This window comes from Pongo pygmaeus, chromosome 20 (assembly GCF_028885625.2).
Source record: "Pongo pygmaeus isolate AG05252 chromosome 20, NHGRI_mPonPyg2-v2.0_pri, whole genome shotgun sequence".
NCBI lineage: Eukaryota > Metazoa > Chordata > Mammalia > Primates > Hominidae > Pongo > Pongo pygmaeus.
The window spans coordinates 16,167,530-16,185,990 of record NC_072393.2 but is presented as its reverse complement, the minus strand read 5'-3'; the positions used below and the strand labels follow the sequence as shown (position 1 = coordinate 16,185,990).

The window sequence follows — 18,461 nt, the reverse complement described above, 5'->3', positions numbered from 1 at the left end:
CATCACGCCCGGCTAATTTTGTATTTTTAGTAGAGACGGGGTTTCTCCATGTTGGTCAGGCTGGTCTCGAACTCTCAACCTCAGATGATCCACCTGTCTCGGCCTCCCAAAGTGTTGGAATTACAGGCATGAGCCACTGCACCCGGCCTTCATTTTTTTCTTGAACCGTGCACATTATTCCTTCATTCGCCCCACAAATATTTGTTGAGCGCCTACTATGTGCCCAGCAGTGAATGGCAAATAAGCAAAAAGTCCCTTTGAACCTTAGCCTCGTGGCTCCACTCAGCTTTTCTCCCAGGCAAGACCCTTGCATTTCTGAATCTCTCCACTGGGCTTCACCCAGGGATGACCAAAAAAATATGAGTTCCAGAAGATGCATTCCCCAAACGTGCATCAGCCCTTCCTGTGCACCACAGCCTGCACTCACAGCTGTAAGGAGGCATGGATCAGAACCCATCCCTCCCTCAAGAAACATCTTCTCTACAAAAAAACACAAAAATTAGCTGGGAGTGGTGGTGGCCACCTGTAATCCCAGCTACCCCGGAGGTTGAGGTGGGAGAATCAGTTGAACCTGGGAGGCGGAGGTTGCAGTGAACTGGGATCAATCAAATCACTGCACTCCAGCCTGGGTGGCAGAGTGAGACTGTATCTCCAAAAAAAAAAGAAAAAGAAAGAAAGAAAGAAAGAAAATAGGAAGGAAGGAAGGAAAGAAAGAGAAAGAAGGAGAAAGAAAAAGATAAGAAAGAGAGAAAAGAAAAAGAAACATCTTCTTCATCTACTTCCTTTCACTGCATTCTGCCCTTGAGTCAGGGACTGTGAGACAAATTCCTCTGTTTCTTCCATCTGATCCCAAATACATGAAATCTGGCAGATACTCATTTTTTTAATTGGCAAAATGTGTATGTATTTATGCTGTACAACGTGATGTTTGGATATCTGTGTACACTGAGGAATGGTTCATTCAAGACTGTTAACATGTGCATTATCCCACATAGTTAACATTCTTTTCTGTGATAGCAATACTCAAAATCTACTCTCAATAATTTTCAAATATACAATAGATTGTTATTAATTATAGTCACCATCATGCACAATAGATCTCTTGGTCTTCCTGTCTAACTGAAATTTTATGTTCTTTGACCAACATCAAAAAGATGAAAGATGAAAAAAATGTTGGCAAGAATGTGAAGAAAAGGGAACTCTTGTAAACTGTAGGTGGGAATGTAGATGAGTACAGCCATTATAAAAAACAGTATAGAGGTTCCTCAGAAAATTAAAAATGGAATTCTCATATAATCCAGCATATAATATCCAGCATATCATATAATCTGGGTGTAGTATATACCCAAAGGAAATGAAATCAGTATGTTAAAGAGATATCTTCACTCCCACGTTCATTGCAGCACTATTCACAAAAGTCAAGAGATGGAACCAACCTAAGTGTCCATCAACGGATAAATGGATGAGGTAATAAATACACATGGAATACTATTCAGCCTTGAAAAATAAGGAAATCATCTCATTCATGACAACATGGATGAACCTAGAAGACATTGTGTCAAGTGAAACAAGCCACGCAGGTTCTCTTTAGTATTAATGGTAATTTATTCTAGATGAATTCCTTTTTTGGATCTTTTCACCTCAGTGAATTTCAGAGAAGGGAAAAGGGCTGTAAGCAGGAGTCTGCAGAATTTTCATTGCATTTATCTTGCGGTATCTGAATGACTGATGCACTTGTCTGTCTCCCTTCTTTGCCCAGAAGCTCTTAGAGGTGGAATCCAGGTCGCAGTCACCATTCTAGCACATATTAGGTGTGTCATAAATATTCATAGGATAACATTTTCACTAAAGATTGGAAGGCTGAGTTGGGTTGAAGGGCTCTTCAATGCCTTGGTCAACTTCTTGCTCAAGAGGTCTCCTCCATCTGAGATAAGCACTGCCTGACAATAAATATTAGTAGAAACAGGAAACCTCATGCTTGATCTGCTCTTTGGTAACAGGGAGACATAGAAAGAGCCACACTGGCTGCTTAAGATGATGAGAGTGACCAGCCTCAACCACTAAAGACTGTGCATGAGATAACTCTTATCTCCAGCTTAGAGGGAGTTCAACCTCAGCTACTACACACTTAACAGATGTATCCAGAGCATTGGAGCTCATCACTGAGCCAGGAGCTGTGGAGACTGCAATGGCCAGTACAGACTTAATGCCTGTTCTTGTGGACTTTACAGTGGAGGAGAGAAGGTGGATGATGAATGACTGAATTTCAGACAAGAGCAGGAGGAGCATAAGGAGGGATGGTAGTGGCTACAGGAGTAGGCAAACGAATCCTCAGAAAGCAGGACAGGCTGATAGGAGGAACTTCATGGAGGAGGTAGCACTTCATCTGAGTCATTCTGCGGAGGGAGAGGAAAGGTTGTGCACAAAGCAGAGGGAAGGGCATGTGCAAAGGACTTAGGGTGGGAAAATGACTGCTCATCCAAGGAACCGAAGAAGGCCAATATGAGAGGGGCCTTGGGCAGCTAGGAGTGAGGAGTGGCTCAAGGAGCCTAAAAGACAGGCAGAGGTTTGCATCCAAAGGACCTTTCCCCATAATCCATTAGACCTGAGATGACACAGGGGATAAGGGCAGGTGGGTTCAAATGATGTCAACCACATCTACAAAATGAATTTCAGATTAACTGGAGAACAGCCATCCACATTTTAGAAGGGTTTTGCAACTCACAGACATGGAATAGGGTTGCAATGAGAGAGTCATTTGTTTGTTTTCTCTGCGAGTATTTATTGAGCATCTATTAGGTGCCAGGCAGTGAGAACACAAGGTTGGGCAAATCCAGTGTGGCCTTATCTTCTTGGGAGGAACGTTGAGTAGAGAAAGAGAGTAGGTATTGAACAAGTCATTTATATAATAAGGAGAGTGTGGTAAGTGTTAGGATGGAGGAAGCAGAAGCCTGGCCCACTTCGGAGCTCTGGAGACCTTCCCCTCCATCCCCTCCAGCAGCACAAAATGCTCACAGGGGTCACTCTTGGCACCAAGTACTTTGCATACTTTGGTTCTGATGTCCAAGATGCTATGGTGCTTTCTGTAACATTTGGCTATGTGGAGCTCTAGGACTATAGTGTCTCGGGGAAGAAAGAGCCACTTCCAATGCCTACCTATGTCTCTTGCTGCTAATCAGACATCTAAGTTTGGACCTGAGTCTAAATGGAAAACTCTCTGGGACCATTTCCCCAGAGTAAGATGAGCTGTGTTTCTGTCTCCACTTAATCCCTGAGCTATGCATTCAAACCTAACCTCCCTGCAGCTCTGTAGCTGATCCTTAGAGACCCTTTCATTTGCAAAAAAAAAAAAAAAAAAAAAAAAAAATGAAGTGGAGATGGAAATTGTGTGTCAACTTTTAATGAGTCCCCAGGTGTTAGTGAAAATCCCATGGCTTGTTCACTCTCAAAACTTAGAATTGGCTTCCTGGGGATTGTTATGCAGTGGAGTTTGGCAAGTTGTGCAGACAGTTGTCCCATTGCGATCTTTAATACCAATCAAGGCTCTAACCATGTTCTTCTCTGCTGTGTCCTCCAGAAAAGATACCTGGGGGCTTTGAACGATGTGCACTGAGAGCTTTAGAGCAGGGCTGGTGGTGGCAGGTTCAGATAAATTTTACTAATTGCCTGGTTTGGAGACCCCATGACATCACTTCAGTGGAATGCTCCAGGGGCTTGTTTTCTTCTTTAAACAGAGACCAGCTGATCACCATTGCGAATTGTTTGTTTCTCTTCAGTTTCTTAAACACAGATTAATGATTAAGGGGAGACTTGTAGCATAGCCTGGATAGCTCCTTGCTTCAGAGCACTGACTCATCTCAGACAGACTCAGGTTCAAATCCTGGCTCATCCACTTCCTGGCTGTGTGGCTTTGGTAAAGTGAATTGATCTCTCTGCACCTCCATCTGCCAATTGGGAGGCTAATATTAACAGCACCTGCTTTCATTTCAGTATGCAACTCTGGACTGTGCTGTCAGATCACAGGTGCATCACCCCACACATGAGCAATCTCCCAGGGGCAAGGGCTTGATCTGACTCACCTTTGAGTCCATAGTACCTGGAACTTGAGTTGACATTCAGCAGGACTCCATATATGTCAGTGGACTAGTTGATTTACCTAACCATTTATACTGGGTAGAGCCAAACTCCTTACCTTTTTATCAATACCATTTAATAATATTCTTAATTACCACTTATCCCACACTCAGCTAGGCACTACGCTGTGCCCTTATTTCTTCACTGAGCCTTGGAGGTGATTGTCATTGTTTTCTCCATTTTCAGACAAGGTGCTTGAGTGTCATACGTGTCTGAGTTGAATGATTACATACGCCTTAATAATGGTTCTGATGGATGTCAAGCCAGAGCGTTCAGCCAGTACATTCAACTGTGATATTGACAATGGCCCCTGTCTATGGGGTCCACTGTGTCTCAGTCTTTTTAGAAGACGACCCAACCCCTGGTCTTAGCTATGGTCCCACATATCTCTTGACTATATCTTTTTCTTGTGCAGAATTTCATCACTCCAGCTAAAGATGGTGACTATTATTGCATTGACCTCAGGAGATGGTACCTGAAGGACATTTACAAGTGGAAAGATGGCTCAGCTTCAACTTTCACATGAAATTCTTTTTGGGCTTTGAGAATACTTGAGACCTTGTAAATTCCCCTTTCTGGAGCTTGGAGAGGTTTTCCAAAAAGACAATTTCTCAACTGCCTCAAGGGTCTAATTTTGGCATAAACCAAACTGGCTGTCATTTCTCCTATTGTCATGCCTACTGTTATTTTTTAAAGTCGCAAGTGTGTGTGTCTGTGTGTGTGTCTAAATTATGGATCAAGCAATATGAAACAGGAAGTTCTTTATTGCAGGGAGTCATAGTCCTTTTAATATGTTATAACAATTGTGAATTTTTAGGAGGATAATGGACAATGTGTTATTTTGCCAAGCTTAGTGATATCCAGAGTCCTCTGAATATATATTGTCGGAGGTGTCTAGCATCCCAAAGGGCACACTGGCAGAAACACTGGCTGGAAGATTTAGTCCTGATTCCTCAGCAGGACATTGAGTGGCACCCATATTCTGGCTTCCTTCTGTCTTTGAGTTTTCCTTGATTTCCATTCCCTTTACCAGAACTTCACTCCATCCTTCTGGGGGATTCTTGAGTACATCTGCCTTCCTTCATCACAATGCTTCTTCCTTAACTCTGGTTCCATGGTTTCTGGACTGGACATTTGCTATATATCCTAGCTGTGGTCCTGTCCTCATCAACTCATGCTCTGCTCAAGTCCATGGTGTCATCTTTCCTCCCAAGCCCCCACTCTGTGGGACCCCGCAAGGTGCTCAGGCCTTGGACTCTGAATTGCACGAGTGTACGGGATTCACCTGAGCCAGTGTCCCTGCAGCCACAGAGGCCAAGGAGTCCCGGGGCGATCGCTGTCCCTGGTGCTGAAAGAGGCAGCCCCTCTATGACCCCTGCACCCTCCTCTCACTTCCCAGAATACCTGGCACAGGATGAAGTCTGGGTTGCACTTCACATCAGCCTGTTCCTAGGTCACTGGGAGACCCAAGCAAGGAGCTGTCAGGGGCCGGTGATGATGACCTGGGTCCCTAGGGATGTGTCTCCTGAGTCTCCAAATTATGCTCATTATTGCTACTTAGCTCTTCCTGCAGCTATGTCAGTGTCTCAGAGGCTACTGGGTGGTGGAGGAGGTCAAATGCTTGATCCCCAGTCCTCAAGCAGGATCCAGGCTTCTCTAAACTTGGGATCCCTCCCAGGTCCATGTTTTGACACAGGCTCCTTCCAGCTCCTGTTTCAGCCTCCAAGGATCAAGGGATTTGTCCAGCTCCCACTGCAGCACACTGCCTCCAGGACCAGCTCTCCTCACCCCTGACATCAGGCCCGCTATCCCCTGACTCAGACCGCCAGAAGCACCCCCAGTGAGCTCAGTTGCACTATGGTGGCTGACTGTAGGGGTTTTGAGGGTGAGGTGGTCAAGACAACCTCAGAGATAGGAGAGGGCCATGCAGTCAGAGTCTGGGATGGGGTCCAGTTCTGTGGGCCTGTGTGATTGTTAATACTGAGTGTCAACTTGATTGGATTGAAGGATACAAAGTATTGATCCTGGTTGTGTCTGTGAGGGTGTTGCCGAAGGAGATTAACATTTGAGTCAGTGGACTGGGAGAGGCAGACCCACTCTCAATCCAGGTAGGCACCATCTAACCAGCTGTCAGAGTGGCCAGAATAAAACACAGACAGAAGGATGTGGAGAGATTAGACTGGCTTAGCCTCCCAGCCTACATCTTTCTCCCATGCTGGATGCTTCCTGAACTTGAACATCGGACTCCAAGTTCTTCAGCTTTGGGACTAGGTCTGGCTTCTTTGGTCCTCAGCTTGCAGATGGCCTATTGTGGGACTTCATAATTGTGTGAGTTAATATCCCTTAATAAACTCCCCTTTATATATACATCTATCCTATTAGTTCTGTCCCTCTAGAGAGCCCTAATACAGCCCGTCAGCTGTTTTTGTAACAAGAGTCACTTCCTTTAATTCTAGAAGTTCTCCTCACCTGTCTTCATCTCTCACCACTCCCTCACTTCCTGCCCCAAGCCCACACTACATTCTACACACACCTGATGCCCTTCCTCCTAGAGGTGACCATGTGCCACCTCTTGAGACTGTCCACATCATCTCATTACTGCCTACAGCAGCCTCAGAGGTGGGATACTGTGAACATGGTACAACTGAGGTTTGGTGAGGTTAAGGCTCTAACCAAGAGATGTGCATCTTAGAAGATGCAGAGCCAGGACTTGAACCAGCTCTGCCTGACCCCAGAGCCTGAGTTCTTACCACCAGGCCACTCTGCCTCCAGCAGACCCTGGTGTTCTCATTATGTTCACATTGAGCAGTTTGTAAGAGGGCACTCACCATCGAATGTTGCTCCAACTTCAGCTGACAAAACACACGTGGTTCCTCCAAAGCTGGGGATAGAGAGGAGGGACACAGCTCCCTCTGCATCCTCTCCCATCCCCGCATCAATTAGCCTACCCTAACCCTCCAGCCATGCCTCCTTTTCCATCGCTGCCCCAGATATGTGGGATCCTCATTTGTGACACGGGAACTGGGGATCTTGGGTCACTCCCATCACTCCAGATGCTACAAGGCCAGTGACTTACTCAGTACAATGATGAGGAACATGACCATCAGAAACAGGATCAGAGTCACTCTCAGGCAAAAAATAAATAAATAAATTTTTAAAACTCCAAGGATTAAATGTTTTTTCCCATTGTGCTGGGGAGAAATTAATCCAAGGGAGGTCACAGGGCGAAGAATTCCCCACCACCACCATGAGCATACCATCACCCCTGGAGTTTTCTGATTTACTCTTTGGCCTATTAAGCATGAAATTTCTTATGCTAGGTTCCTTTCTGATAAGGGAGAAGAGATTAATATCTCTACATTTCCTCTCCTCCTGCTACTTAGTCTCTGTATTCTAGGTTAAATTATAATTTATGTTGAGGATTTACAATGTCTGACACACCTAGCTTAGCCTTCTGCACAGAGATACATTGGGAGTGGAGGCTAATTTTGTCAAAGGAGAAATGCCATAAGCCCACACTCCAGCCTATCGGGGTGAATTAAAGGTCTGCCTTGCCCAACTCTTGTCTCACCTGCTTCCATGGTCTGAATAAAAGTTTGGGTCCCAGGACTATGAGGTTGTATGAAGTCTTCCAGCCCCATACCTGCACAACAGTTTGCAGCTCACTCTGCTCTGAACTGCCCCAACTTTGAACAGATGTTCTCTATTCCTCAAAATGAAACTGCACCCTTCAAAGCTCACATATTTCTCTTCTTGGCTCAGCACTGGGTTCAGCAAGTTCTCCAGATAGCTTATTATCAAATAAAATGATGGAGAAGGGAACCCAGGTAGCTGGACACAAAAGGGAATGAGCAACAAGCTTCCCCTCCGAACATGATTTTCTGTGTAAGATCTTGGACACTTCCTGGACTGCTCCCAGCCATCTGCCTCATGCTAGGTTTCTAGTTAACTTTGAATTAAAAATCTCACATCTTCCTTCTATATGTAGATTTGGTAATTTCAACCGAGGCAGTTGTGCTTGAGAATCTTCTCCTTAATACCACATGGCAAGGTCATTCCCCAATGCTTTTACTTACTTTTAGTTGAATTTTTATATTAAACGTAGGATTGGACAAGAACAGAAAAGAGAATCACAATTATTGAGTAGACGCTACTTCCAAACATTGTAGTTACATTTTCTCTTGTAATTATTACAGTGCTGGGACTATTCGAGCTTTAAAATCCTTTCTTGAGATCATGAAGCTAGTCAGTGGTTCTGCTGGCATTAGAGGTTGATACGGTTTGGGTCTGTGTCCCTGCCTAAATCTCATGTTGAATTGTAATCCCCAGTGCTACATGTGGTGCCTGGCGGGAGGTGTTTGGATCATTGGGGCAGATCCCTCATGGCTTGGTGCAGCCTTCGTGTTAGTGAGTTCTTACAAGATCTGGGCATTTAAAAGTGTGTTGCACCTGCCCCCGCTCTCTAGCTCCTGCTTATGCCATGTGATGTGCCTGCTCCTGCTTTGCCTTCTAACATGAGTCAAAGCTCCCTGAGGCCTCCTCAGAACCAGATGCCACTATGTTTCCTGTACAGCCTACAGAATCATGATTCAATTAAACCTCCTTTTTTTATAAATTATCCAGTTTCAGGTATTTCCTTTTTGTTTATTTGTTTGTTTTCTTTTTAAAGACACAGTCTTGCTTTGTTGCCCAAGCTGGTCTTAAACTCCAAGGTTTAAGACATCACAAACATCACTAATCATCAGGGAAATAAGGTTTTGGTTACTACAGCATTGTAGTATAATTTGAAGTCAGTAGTGTAATATCTCCATCTAAGTTCTTTTTTCTCAGGACGGATTTTGCTATTTGGAGTCTTCTGTGATTCCACATGAATTTTAGAATTTTTTGTATTTTTGTGAAAAATCTCATTGGTATTTTCATAGGAGTTGCATTCTCTCTATATATTGCTTTTAGTAGTAGAGTCGTTTTCACAATATTATTTCTTCCAATTTATGAACATGGGATGATGTTCCATTTTTTGGTGACCTTTTCCATTTCGTTCATCAGTGTTTTATAGTATTTCTTGCAGAGATCTTTCAACTACTTGGTTAAATTTATTAAGAAATTATATATAATACACACACACACACACACATATAAACACATATACATATGTACCTATTGTAAATGGCATTGGTTTCTTTCTTTTTCTGGTAGCTCGTCAATTATGTATGGAAACACTAGTGATTTTGTAGGTTGATTTGGAAAGCTGCTGCTTTCCTGAATTGGTTTACTAGTTCTAAGAGACTTTTGGTGGAGCACTTAGGGTTTTCTATGCACATATTATGTCACCTTCAAACAGGGAAAATTTGACATCCTTGCCCACTCTTTTCTTTCTCTTGCCTGATCTCTCTGGCTAAGACTTCCAGCACTGTGTTCAATAAAAGTGGTGGAAGTGGGCATACTTATCTTGTTCCAGTTCTTAGAGGAAAAGCTTTCAGTGCCCATTTTGTATGATAGTGGCTGTGGATTTGTCATGCCTGTCCTTTATTTTGTTATGCATGCTTGTTCTATACTTACTTTGTTGAGTGTTTTTTGTCATGAAGAAATGTTGAATGTTATCAAATGCTTTTCCTGCATTTATTGAGATGATCATGTGATTTTTGCTATTCACTCTGTTGCTCTTCAATAAATATGATATGTCATTTTTTATTTGAATGTATCAAAACATCTTTGCATCCCTGGGATAAAGCTCAATTGATCATAGCAAATTATCTTTGTAGTGTGCTGCTGGATTTGATTTGCTAGTATGTAATCGAGAATTTTGACACCTCTATTGACCAGAGATACTGGTCTGTGGTTTGTTTTCTTCTTGCATCCCATTCTGGTTTTGGTATAAGGGTAATGCCAGCTTCATAGAATGAGTTAAGAAGAATTCCCTCTTCTTTGATTTTTGGAATAGTTTGAGAAGAATTGATATTGAGTCTTTTTTTTTTTTAAATGTTTGGTAGAATTCATCTTTAAAGCCATCAGGTCCTGGGCTTTTCTTTGATGAGAGAGTTTTTATTACTGATTGTATTAGATTACTTGTAATTAGCCTGTTTAGATTTTTTATTGTGTCTCCTTTTTCATTTCTGATTTCATTTATTTGAGTCTTTTTGTTCTCACTTGGTCTAGCTAAACGTTTGTTGATTTTGTTTATTTTTTTTACAAACCCAACTCTTTTGTTTTATTGATCTTTTGTATTTTATTTTTACTTTCAATTTCATTTATTTTTTCTCTAATCTTTATTACTTCATTTTTTTCTACTAATTTTGAGTTTGGTTTGCTTTTGCTTTTCTAGTTCCTTGAGGTGCACTATTATATTGTTTATTTGAAATCTTTCTACTTTTTTGATGTAGGTGTTTATTGCTATACACTTCCTTCTTAATACTGCTTTTGCTGTATTTCATAGCTTTTGATATATTGTGTTTATACTTTAATTTAATCCAACAAATTTTAAATGTACTTCCTAATTTTTTATTTATCCATTAGTTGTTTGGGAACATGTTGTTAATTTTCATGTATTTGTACAATTTTGAAAGTTATTTTTGTTACAGATTTCTAGGTTTATTTCCTTGCCAGCGGAAAGTATACTTAATGTGATATCAATACTTTTTTTTTTTTTTTTGGGGGGGGGGACAGAGTCTTGCTCTGTCACCTAGGCTGGAGTACAGTGGCTCAATCTCAGCTCACTGCAAGCTCTGACTCCTGAGTTCAGGACATTCTCCTGCCTCAGCCTCCCAAGTGGCTGGAACTACAGGCACCCACCACCACACCCGGCTAATTTTTTTGTATTTTTAGTACAGATGGAGTTTCACTGTGTGTTAGCCAGGATGGTCTCTATCTCTGATATCAGTACATTTAAATTTGTTGAGACTTCCTTTGTAGCCCAATGTGTGGGCTACATGTGCTAATGGAAAAAAAGTGTATTCTGCAGCGGTTGCACAAACTATTCTGTCAATGTCTATTAAGTCTATTTGGTCTAAAGTGAAATTAAATTTAAATACAATGTATCTTTGTTGACTTTCTGTCTAGATGACCTTTCCAATATTGAGAGTGGCTTACTGAAGTCCACAATTATTTTTGTATCGGAGTCTATCTCTCCTTTTAGATTTAAAAATATTTATTTTCTATATTTAGGTGCTCCAGTGTTGGGAGTATATATAGTTACTATTGTTATATGCTCTTGCTGAATTTATCCTTTGTCTGTTTTATTTTTATCTGATATAAACATAGCTACTCCTATTTGCTTTTGGTTTCCACTTGGGTAGAATGTCTTTTTCCATCCCTTCACTTTCAGTCTATGTTTCTTGATAGGTAAAGTGAGTTTCTTGTAGGAAGCACACACTTGGGTCATTTAAAAAATCCATTCAGCCAGTCTATACATTTTAAGTGGGGGATTTAATCTATTTACATTCAAAGTTATTGTAGGTAAGAACCTTCTTCTGTCATTTTATTCATTGTTTGCTAGTTGTTTTGTATGTCTTTTATTCCTCTCTTCCTCTCTTATTGTTTATGATCGTGGTTTTGGTAGTTTTCTATAGTAATAAGGTTTGATTCTTCTCTCTTAAGTGTATCTGCTTTGCCAGTGGATTTTATACTTTTGCATGTTGTCATGATGGTAATCATCCTCTTTCACTTCCAGATGCAGGACTCCCTTGAGCATTTCTTGTAAGACACAAAACTCGATATTGTCAGGATGTCAGTTCTTCCCAACTAAATCTATAGATTCAGTGAAATCACAATGAAAATATCAGAAAGGTTTTGGGTTTTTTTTTTACAATTTAAATTTTTATTAGAGAAAGATATTATTCACATGCACAATTTCTTAAAGTCCTTTATAAATGAGTGTATTCCATAGAAATACACTAAAATCATTACTTATGTTTCATAGAGGGAAAAAACTATGAGAATCCTATTAACCCAAACTATATCCATATTATGCTTATTTCTTAAGCATTTACATGTTCAAATACGCTTGGTGGATAGTGATCATTCATCCCCACAGTGGTAAATTTCAGCATAATATTAAGTGACTGAGAGAGACTAAAGTAGTCACATGTAGATTAGATAAACAGATACTTATTCTGTTATACCTAAGCTTACTTATAAAGCAACATAAAATGAGCATTGGATAACAATGAAAACAAATGTAAAGAAACAGAATTAAATGTTAATCCCTTCCCTGAAAAACAACAGATAAAAGGGCTTCTTGCTTTATTGAATACAAAACATGATCTATTGTAATAAAAAGGTAAGACATTGATTTTACAAAATTATATTTCCAAATACAGAAAAAAAATCTGGAACAGTTAATTCAGATTTTATTGATCTAAAATGTGCAAAATATCTGATAATACTTAAGTTTATTAAATTCATTGTACATAGGCTGATATCATCCCATACAAAAAAATGCTCAGTATCTTGTTAGGATTCAAAATAGTGTTTAATTATCTGAGCTTAAGATTTATTGAACCACTATCCAAATAACAACAAAAGTCCATATTGTAAAAGAAAAAAGTAAAACTGAAAATTTTCTGATTGTTAATTGACTTGAAATTCATTCCCATTAAAACATAAAACTATACCAATATCCATTTGAAACATGAAGAAAAATTGGAAGTCCCTATGATAAATACACCAATTCAAATAAAAAATTAAAATCAAATTTTGCTATTACAAAACACACATGATCTTTTATTCAGGTTTAATAGATTTACTAAGGATAGAGTTCACAGAGCATGTATTTGGTACTTCTGTTTAGACTCAGGTATTTGCAAAGTACCCCCCAGAGAAGGTTGAGAAGGTAAAATAAACATAAAGTTGTGATACTTCTCTCCACACCACAACAAAGGTGCTTGGATTTAAAAATTCAATTTGTAACTCTAGAAGAAAAAGAGGAGAAACAATTTACAACTCCAAAATATTTTCCAGAAAAACGACAGAACTGGTAACTACCTGGAAATGTTATGAGTGAATCGAAGTGCAAGTAACGACAGCATTAACATCAAATGCATTTGAAGACTCAAAGTTTTAAATGTTTTCAATGACAAATAACTAGTTGATTTTTCTAAAGTGGTGGGTGTGAAATAAAGATAATACAAATCTAATTTTTCCAGGAACTATAGCACTGCCCCGTCCCCATGAAATTAAATTACAATTTCACTGTTCAACATAATATAAAACTGTTTTGAATAAGAGTGAAATAGAAGCATGAATTTAGATACACACCAACCCTATATGATGGACTTATTCACACATAGTATTTTTGATAACAACCTAATTAGATACTGTCTTTCATTGCTTACTATAATTCTGAGAAACCACTTTTAACAATATACATTTACACTACCACTTAACTAAATGGGGACATATAAATAGATAAATTTTTAGAGAAAAAAATTCAAGTTATTTAGAGAAGAAACAACACTTCAATTATTTACTTTTTTGAAACTGCATTTAGATAAAAAGGTATATGGTTTGTGATACTTTTCACAATGTAATAAATTTATATTCCAATTTTCTCATAAACAAAAGATTGTAAAACAAAATATTTGTTCCTTGAAAATAACCTCTCTCTTCTAACCCTGGTAAGAACAATAAGTGTGCCCTTAATTTCAAGACTGTTGTTGTTGTCATCCATGTCAATTGTCTTTTTCATGAAGTATAATATTTTGAGAGAGAGGGAGAGACCGTTGTAAAAATTAAAGAGAAAACCTGCTTTTGGAATGCAACAATTCTAAATCATTTCACTAAGAAGCACCCTTTGATATGCTGGTCTGAATTTTTAATATAAAACCTAAGCAGTACTTATTTCTGAAGTAGAATTTTCTCCAGTTTTAATAACTTCATACATAGCAAGACTAAGGACATCAACCTGTGCTTTGGAGATTTTGGTAGGTGTTCTAATAATGTATTATTTTAGATATGGTTCATTGTCAAGATTGGGTGGACAGAGATTTCATGAATTGGTTACAGAAAGCTAACTAAACTCCTAATGACTGAATAATGGTTTGCATTTTGCTTGAGCCAAAAAAGATGTTTAAGCCATGTACCACCACATTCCCTGCTTAACATTCCTAAGTTTCTTTATTCTTCATAGTTTTCTAATGAACATATAGGTTTCCTGAGTAAGATTATAAAAAAGTTAACCTTTCTTCCAAAAGTATAAAGACAAATAAAATGTCGACTCACAACACATATTTTTTGCATAGCATTAAAGGTGCGGAGATACTGCGTGCTCCTCTTCATTATGATTGGCCCACCTCTTAAAAAGACTGCAACAGGCCGGGCGCGGTGGCTCACGGCTGTAATCCCAGCACTTTGGGAGGCCGAGGCGGGCAGATCACGAGGTCAGGAGATCGAGACCATACTGGCTAACACGGCGAAACCCCGTCTCTACTAAAAAATACAAAAAATTAGCCGGGCGCGGTGGCAGGCGCCTGTGGTCCCACCTACTCGGGAGGCTGATGCAGGAGAATGGCGTGAACCCGGGAGGCAGAGCTTGCAGGGAGCGGAGATCGCACCACTGCACTTCAGCCTGGGCAACAGAGACTCCGTCTCAAAAAAAAAAAAAAAAAAAAAAAGACTGCAACAGACGATTCAGATGATTTAGACGATTGTCTAAAATACTTCGAAGTACAGAAATTAAATGGTTTAGCCCATAAACATATCCCTCATCTACTGTGTTGCTAAGGAACATATGAGCAAAATCTATCATGCACATTTCAGCAGTTTCTTGGCAACCAGTGGGAAGATGGTAGAAAACTTTTTCCAGTTGGGAAAGTACATTTCCATTTAAATGTTCCTGTGGCATGCTTTTCTACCTATTGTCTTGCTCCAGATTTTCAACTTTCAATGAAGTCTGACTGTGATGCTTTTTTGTATATTTTCCTGTGACGAGCATACATCTTGGACAAGCTTTTGCCTACTGAAACCTCTATTTTTCCATTCACTGCGGAACTTAATACATGAAAGTTATTATTGCACTCTAGTACTTCTGTGTCTGACAGTTGTCCTTTGGACAAAACCTTTTCTGCCAAATTTCTGTCATTCAGTTTTGTGGTGATTGGCTGAGATGAACCTTCCTAAACAAACAGTAATGAACTTGCGTAAAAGTTAAGCTGCTTCTGGTTTTCAAACCACTGCAGAATTTTCTCAGTTTTCTGAATAATGGCAGCAACAGCATCTTTTCTTAAGCAGTACCCATTATGAAAAAATCCCTCCCTCTCCCTCTCCCTCTCCCTCTCCCTCTGCCTCTCCCTCTCCCTTCTTTCTTCCGTCTCCCTCTCCTTCTTTCTTTGATCTCCCTCTGTTACCGAAGCTGGACTGTACTGCCGTGATCTCGGCTCGCTGCAACCTCCCTGCCTCGGGCTCCTGTGATTCTCCTGCCTCGGCCTGCCGAGTGCGCGGGATTGCAGGCGCGCGCCTCCACACCTGACTGGTTTTTGTATTTTTGGTGGAGACGGGGTTTCGCCGTGTTGACCGGGCTGGTCTCCAGCTCCTGGCCTCCAGTGATCTGCCCGCCTCGGCCTCCAGGGGTGCTGGGATTGCAGACGGAGTCTCGCTGACTCAATGCTCAATGTTGCCCAGGCTGGAGTGCAGTGGTGTGATCTCGGCTCCCTACAACCTCCACCTCCCAGCTGTCTGCCTTGGCCTCCTAAAGTGCTAAGATTACAGCCTCTGCCCGGCCGCCACCCCGTCTAGGAAGTGAGGAGCGTCTCTGCCTGGCCACCCATCCTCTGGGATGTGAAGAGCCCCTCTGCCCGGCCGCCCCGTCTGGGAGGTGAGGAGCGCCTCTCCCAGGCCGCCATCCCCTATAGGAAGTGAGGAGCGCCTCTGCCCGGCCGCCCATCGTCTGGGAGGTGAGGAGCGCCTCTCCCAGGCCGCCATCCCCTATAGGAAGTGAGGAGCGCCTCTGCCCGGCCGCCCATCGTCTGGGAGGTGAGGAGCGCCTCTGCCCGGCCGCCCCGTCTGGGATGTGAGGAGCGCCTCTGCCCGGCCGCCCCGTCTGGGATGTGAGGAGCGCCTCTGCCCGGCCGCCCATCGTCTGGGAGGTGAGGAGCGCCTCTGCCCGGCTGCCCCGTCTGGGATGTGAGGAGCGTCTCTGCCCGGCCGCCCCGTCTGGGATGTGAGGAGCGTCTCTGCCCGGCTGCCCCGTCTGGGAGGTGAGGAGCGCCTCTGCCCGGCTGCCCCGTCTGGGATGTGAGGAGCGTCTCTGCCCGGCCGCCCCGTCTGGGAGGTGAGGAGCGCCTCTGCCCGGCCGCCCCGTCTGGGAGGTGAGGAGCGCCTCTGCCCGGCTGCCCCGTCTGGGATGTGAGGAGCGCCTCTGCCCGGCCGCCCCGTCTGGGATGTGAGGAGCGTCTCTGCCCGGCCGCCCCGTCTGGGATGTGAGGAGCGTCTCTGCCCGGCCGCCCCGTCTGGGATGTGAGGAGCGTCTCTGCCCGGCCGCCCCGTCTGGGAGGTGAGGAGCGCCTCTGCCCGGCCGCCCCGTCTGGGATGTGAGGAGCGTCTCTGCCCGGCCGCCCCGTCTGGGAGGTGAGGAGCGCCTCTGCCCGGCCGCCCCGTCTGGGATGTGAGGAGCGTCTCTGCCCGGCCGCCCCGTCTGGGAGGTGAGGAGCGCCTCTGCCCGGCCGCCCCGTCTGGGATGTGAGGAGCGCCTCTGCCCGGCTGCCCCGTCTGGGATGTGAGGAGCGCCTCTGCCCGGCTGCCCCGTCTGGGATGTGAGGAGCGTCTCTGCCCGGCTGCCCCGTCTGGGATGTGAGGAGCGTCTCTGCCCGGCCGCCCCGTCTGGGAGGTGAGGAGCGCCTCTGCTCGGCCGCCCCGTCTGGGAGGAGAAATTCTTCTGCCTTGGGAGGCTGTAGATCTATGGCCTTGCCCCCAGCCCGGTGCTCTCTGAAACATGTGCTGTGTCAACTCAGGGTTAAATGGATTAAGGGCGGTGCAAGATATACTTTGTTAAACAGATGCTTGAAGGCCGCATGCTCATTAAGAGTCATCACCACTCCCTAATCTCAAGTACCCAGGGACACAAACACTGCGGAAGGCCACAGGGACCTCTGCCTAGGAAAACCAGAGACCTTTGTTCATGTGTTTATCTGCTGGCCTTCTCTCCACTATTATCCTATGACCCTGCCATATCCCCCTCTCCCAGAAACACCCAAGAATGATCAATAAATACTTAAAAAAAAAAAAAAGAAAAAATCCAGAGACTCCATCCTTTATAGTTTCTTTTGTTAAGCTTCTTCCGTAATGTTGGTTTGTGTCTCATAGCTATGGGAATGAACAAGATAAACCCTCATGCCAAGCACCAAGAACCCAATCTCTTCCATTAATGGGTCCTTGCTGACCTGTTGCTGAATCTTCTCAGATGAGGCAAAAAGGATCATAGCTTTTTTGCCCTGTCTTTACATCCATTATACAGGGCTTATTAAATTTATGGGTCACATCTTCCAGTTTTAGGTATAAATCGTTTGGGGCAGTGGGAGGTGGCCAGATGTCATAATATTTTGGCAAATATTGTCATGGCTCTAGAAGAACACCATCGGTACAGTCATCAGCATAGACCATATTATAGAATTCCAGCTCTCTTGGGGCCCCTTGGAGGTGGTTGTAACTGTTTCAAAACTGCCATCTGGATGTAGCAGTATACCCATTTTGTCCTTCCCATACCTGTGCCTGGCCACCTGATGCGAGATGGGCACACAGCCGTTGAGGAAACGGAGTCTGCCGCCTGCCGGCTGCGGGGTGCCCTCAGGGGTGGCCTCGATCGCCGGTGGGGTCCACATTTCTGGGGGACCCGGCGCCTCGACCCGGAGCGGGGATGGTGGCTCTCTTGCCATAACGGAGAACAGAAGCGGTAGGGTCAGCGACAGCAGGAAAAAAAAAATAGGGGGAGGGAGGGGGCGCCCCTCTGCCGCCACAGCCTCGGGCCCAGTAGGCAGAACCCAGCCGAGGAGCAGCAGCAGCGGCAGCGGCGCCCCGCGCTCCCTGGGGCCCTCAAAAAAGTTTTTTTTATGGATATCAGCAATCTAATTCTAAAATTTATATGGAGAGACAAAAGACTCTGAATAACCAACACAATATTGAAGGAGTAGAACATAGTCGGAGGACTGACAATATCCAAGTTTAAGACTTACTGTGAAGCTACCGTAACCAAGATGTTGTGGTACTGGTAAAAGAAAAGACATGAACTCATCATTTTTTATGGCTGCATAGTACTCCATGGTGTATATGTGCCACATTTTCTTAATCCAGTCTATCATTGTTGGACATTTGGGTTGGTTCCAAGTCTTTGCTATTATGAA

At 43.1% G+C, this 18,461-nt stretch overlaps 1 pseudogene; it reads right to left on the bottom strand.

Annotated features, from left to right (window-relative positions):
- Positions 1-5,377: 5,377 nt before the first annotated feature.
- On the bottom strand, positions 5,378-17,996 carry LOC129020431 (inositol polyphosphate multikinase-like; annotated as a pseudogene).
- Positions 17,997-18,461: the final 465 nt, after the last annotated feature.